Consider the following 5,103-nt stretch of genomic DNA (forward strand, 5'->3'; position numbering starts at 1 on the left):
ATATATATATATTTATTTGATGGACAGGATTGTGCTGATAAAGTTGGTATAACAGAAAGCAGGAACAAAATGGATTAAAGAACATGAGATTTGTAAAATAAACAATTGATAATAATGACATTAAAACAAGCTCTAGGTTTGTGGTTCCCAACTCTTGTCACAGTGACAATTGATTAGTAAATCTGCACTAAACAATAAAGATTCCAGCTTTGAGATTTTTATTGTATGGAAACATGCTTGAGGTGATTTTTGTTGACAGATGAAATTAAAATGTTATTAATATGGACAGCTAAACTGCCTTTTGATTTTCTGGGTGACCCATGGGTCCATGAAGAAGAAATTTGTGTTCCAGGACTCCTGAAATAAACTCAGTGGATGCTATACCCTAATGAAGGTATGACAGTGCTCCCTCAGGAAACCTATGGAGCCCTGGGACTTCTTCAGTGCACCCAGAAAATGCCAAAAAACTTCACTGAGGACAACTGAAACACCTTCATGAATTCCAGAAACCATCTCAAGGAAGCCTCAAACTCTTAAGAGGAGAAACCCAGCACCTTTAGGAAATGTAGAGCCTTGAGCGTCCTAACAGAAATTTGAAAACAAAAAAGAAAAAGAAAAACAGGAACCCACTTAATGAACCTTCGAACATCACAACCCTGGAAAACACTCAAGTGATCCTGGAACTTTTAAAGACAACTGGAACATCCTAAGAGACTGCTGGAAGATGTGTGGTGACAATTTGGGAACCTTGTAAACAACCAGGAAAACCATGGAAAAGCTCAAGGAAAGTGACCCTATCAAAGAATTCTGAAAACCCATTTAAAATGCTCTTAAAGAGCCCATGGCATGCATTTCTGTGTTTTCTGATTTATCTACAATGTTACAATGATGAATTATCATAATAAACACAACTGAAAGCTCAAAAATGAGGTGTATCTATGTTGTTGTACTTCTGTGCAGAAGCAAATCATTGTACAAGTCTTGCAAACTCTCGCTGGCGAGATTTTTTTCCAACTATGCAAAGTCTTACACAATAGTTCACAGATTTCCTTGAATGCTCTTAATCGACAGGCAGTTGCGCACTCATGCGACTTTGCTTGACATCCAGCGGTGTCATTTTAAAAAGTGGAATTTTTGACTGTGCGCTGCTGCACTCTGACCACAGGATGTGGAGAAAAACACAGGTCCTGAGGTCAATGCATGTCCGAGAATATTCCTGTACAAGGACTCATTGTTTCCCTGACCGGGTCTAAACTACAAGCAGCCAGTCAGCACAGCACCTGTTTATTTTGACTGCTTGAGGCCAGTGTGTCTGTCGCATGTGATGTGTTGCTGGTTAACAAGCAGATTAGCTCTCCATGATGTTACTGTTGGTGCTGTTGGAATTAGTTTCAATACTTTGGGTCTGTATGTGGTCGTGTGGGGAAGACGTAGCGACCACTGGTTGGATTTACCGACCTGGGAGCTACTTGAAAGAGAGTGATGTTTCCATTACTGGGCGGGACTTAACAGTAAGTTTAAAAAACACATGTTGCTGGTCTGTTAATGCCTTGTTTCTGTAACATTAGAAAGAATTGTTGTAAGGCTGGAGATGTTACTGCCAGTTAAAATATGGGGTTTCTCATCTACCCACTTTATTTAGAGTGCTACACATCTCTTTTCATTGGTACATATAGCATTGTTTATAATTCAGATTAATGAATGCCAATGTAGTTCGTTGTGCTGTCCACTTTCATATTTTGGCTTGAACATGTCAGGTAGGATTTGACGTATTGTCATTATCAAAAATGTATCTTATTTGTCAATGTTTTTTTATTTATGCATTGTCCTGGCTTACTGACCAGTCTTGTGTTGAAAAGTGTTCCCCCATCAAGATATGTTTCCCCTGTTCAAAACTCGGTTTCATGTAGTGACCCCCTCAGTAGTTGTGATTAGGATAATGTTAGGATTCAGGTTAGGGGGAAACACATCTCGATGGGGAAACAGATTTCAACACAACACCAGCAGCAGGAGTTGTGCGTGTTCATGAACTATCCTCTCATTTTTAGGAAGAGGCTCTCTGGTTTTATTATTCTGAAATAATTACAGACTATTTGGAGTTATGAGGGGTGCCAAACTAATCTAGAGGTACCCCAGGATTAAACATTAAATGGCTGGAAGTGAGCATGCCATGGCATAGGAGCAATCTGACCTCTTGTGGTAAAAAGAAAAAAGTGCAGCAGTCCTACTATGCAAGTCATAAAGATAAGATATAGATAACCTTTATTGTCATTGTACAAGAAATGTACAATAAGATTAGGAGTGCTACATCTTAATGAGTGCCAGATATTTAAAAAACACACCATACACATCATAAGATGTCAAAAAATAATGTAAAATGTGAATAAATAGTATATAAACATAATAAATAAATGAAATATTGCACAGGAGAAAAGATACTGCACTGTGACTACAGTGAAAGAATTTGATTTATCAGCATCTGACGGCCCATGGGTGGAAACTGTTTTTGAGTCTGTTTGTACATGTATTCAAACTCATGTGTCTCCTCCCAGATGGCAGGAGAGACAACAGTTTGTAGCCTATAAGGGAGCAGAGCAGTCTTTTATAATGTTCTTGGTTATAATGTATCTGTGGTCCCCTGATGTAAAAGTGGGAGTAGGATGCCTTTCAATACCAGATTGTAATCAAGTATTACCATTATGCACAACATGAAGGAATGTTTTTAGTTTATACTGTCAAGTTATGATGGAATACACTTTGATTCCCTAATTGCAAATGAGTAATCATTTGCAGGGAAATTTAACTTCTCTTTGCTGCAGTCTGCCATTCAGATATAAGTGATGGACAAAATATTTCCTGGCAAAAAGTCTTCCAGCCTAAATTACCATATAGCCTTGTTTAGCCCTACCCTGTGATACTTCTGGTGGCCTTTGGAGCTCAACTTTGAGAACACATCGAAATAAGCTCAAATAAAGAAACATCTTCACCAATTTGACAACACAGATGCAGAAAAATATATTTAAAATGAGAAAACACAACCAAGTTCAGGAATGCACTGCAAATACAGTAAACACAACCAAATACAGAAGCATCTTGCACATACAGAAATCACAACTAGTACCCTAAAAATTGCTGCAAATACAGAAAACACAACCAATTAGCACAGATGACAACAGAAATGTTTCAGGGGACCCTAAAAGTGATGAACACAGTTGGTACAGCTTTTTAACACATGAACACATTATCTGAATGACATTTAATCTTTCAGCAAATCTGTGGCTATTTAATTGTACTTTCATGGTTTTTTCTGTATTTGCAGCTAATTACAGTAACCTGTTCAAGTCAAATTAAATAAAATGTATTTATAGAGCACACTTAAAATGACCAAATTTGACTAAAGTGCTTTACAAATTTCAGTAAAGGGCAAAATATTTAAAATAAAACACTAGGAGCAAAATTAGAGTACATACACAAATGCAGTATAAAACTACAATATAAAATAATGGATACAACAGCATCATATGGTAAAAGACACCTAAAATAAACAAATAAAGCAAACATTACAGTCATTAAGAATACACAGGCCATTGAAATCAAGTCCTACATCTTGAGGTTTACTTTTAAGTTTTTTATTGTATTCTGTTATTGCCGCTCACTTAAGTGTATGGTTCTGTTTTCGAGCTTGGTGTATTCTTTTCTAAATGCTGTGTCTGTAACCAAATAGACAGAAACTGTTGTTTCAAGTATTTTTATGCGTTTTCTTAAGTTGCAGTGTGTTGACCTCTCTGGGCCACCGTAGTCTTCGACCCATAAGAGCGTTTCCGGAATTAGCGCCTCTGCCGGCCACATGAAATATGAAGAATTACGAGTTATTTTTCGCCTCTGTGGTTTTGGTATTATCAATGGACTAACGTTATATCTATTACGACATTCATTTAAGTACATGTGAAATATAACAAAGGTACGTGGTCAATAAGCAGAGATAAAACTGTTCGGGGGGAACATTAAGACAGCGCCTTTAAATGTTGTTTCACCTTCTAGTATTAACGCCTTCAAATTTACTATGGATTGTATTTGGAATAGCGTCATAAATCTAATGTAATGTTAGCGAACAGTTATCTTTGACAAAGTTAGCTAGTTTATAATTGTCACAGATAACCACTATGTGACGTTACCCATTGTTTTTATGAACATCCCATCCCTCAATTGCTACTCGAAAGACAATGGTTATTATTACAGAGCATTATAATTCTGCAAGACAGTTAAATAGGGAATGTTAGACACGGTGTCCAACGTGCGTCTAAAGCCCTTCCAATTACACGACTGTCTATTTAAACTGCTGAAAGGATGTGGACGTTAGATTTTTAGACGTCAAGTCACAAGCAAGTAATAGAAGAGACGGCGAAGAGGACAGATGCAACAGATGTTAAACCGATTTCTGTGACTGGTGAAGTCATCATAAATCACAGGCTTTATTTTGTTATAAGCTGCCAAATATGGTGTATATATGGTTTTGTTTAGGGTCGCACATTTCGGTGATGATGTAGAGAAATCAGATTCTGTCACTGGTGTAAAAATACTCAAAACCTTTACTTAAGTAACCAAAGCAACACTGTAGTAATACTCGATCACAAGTAACGTAAAGACTTCTACTTAAGTGAAAGTAACGTTATAGCAGTATTATTAAGAAAATGTATTCAGAAGTGTAAGTACTCGGCCACTGTGACTAAAATGATCATACAGTGATTATATTATCAGTTTGTCAATTCATAATGTGCAGCTAGTTTTAATTACTTTATCAGTGGTTCCCGAATTGGGGAACTGGGAATTCTGATTGATTGGACAGGAAATAAAAGGCTGCTTGAAAGACCAATGGTTTGAACAAATATTGACAGATGAGGGTCTCTAGACACCCTTAATGTGACCCTCACTGTACAGTGGGGGCACATTTTGGCCTTTACACCTATCATTACATACAGGATGGTCCTATCTAAAATCTGTGAAGACATCCTGTTTGGTAACAGCTAGCAAAATTAAAGATGTAATGAAACATTTGTAATGATGGAAAATGTGGCAACACACAAGACCAGTTAATTAAGTTAG

At 37.0% G+C, this 5,103-nt stretch overlaps 1 protein-coding gene and 1 long non-coding RNA gene across 7 annotated transcripts in view; one reads left to right on the top strand and one right to left on the bottom strand.

Moving 5' to 3' along the window:
- The window catches only part of fam131c (family with sequence similarity 131 member C), a 29,376-nt gene that overhangs the window by 14,954 nt on the left and 9,319 nt on the right, over positions 1 to 5,103 (bottom strand). The gene's annotated exons all lie outside the window — the stretch shown is intronic.
- LOC109967208 (uncharacterized) overlaps positions 3,554 to 5,103 on the top strand; it is a 6,525-nt gene continuing 4,975 nt past the window's right edge. The window contains exon 1 of one of the 4 annotated variants that reach the window (XR_002275900.1): positions 3,554 to 3,961. This is a non-coding gene — a long non-coding RNA (uncharacterized LOC109967208). The remainder of the gene's footprint in view (positions 3,962 to 5,103) is intronic. The other 3 variants (XR_002275899.1, XR_002275902.1, XR_002275901.1) reach the window with 3 other exon arrangements.

This window comes from Monopterus albus, unplaced genomic scaffold (genome assembly GCF_001952655.1).
Source record: "Monopterus albus unplaced genomic scaffold, M_albus_1.0 scaffold126.1, whole genome shotgun sequence".
Lineage (NCBI taxonomy): Eukaryota > Metazoa > Chordata > Actinopteri > Synbranchiformes > Synbranchidae > Monopterus > Monopterus albus.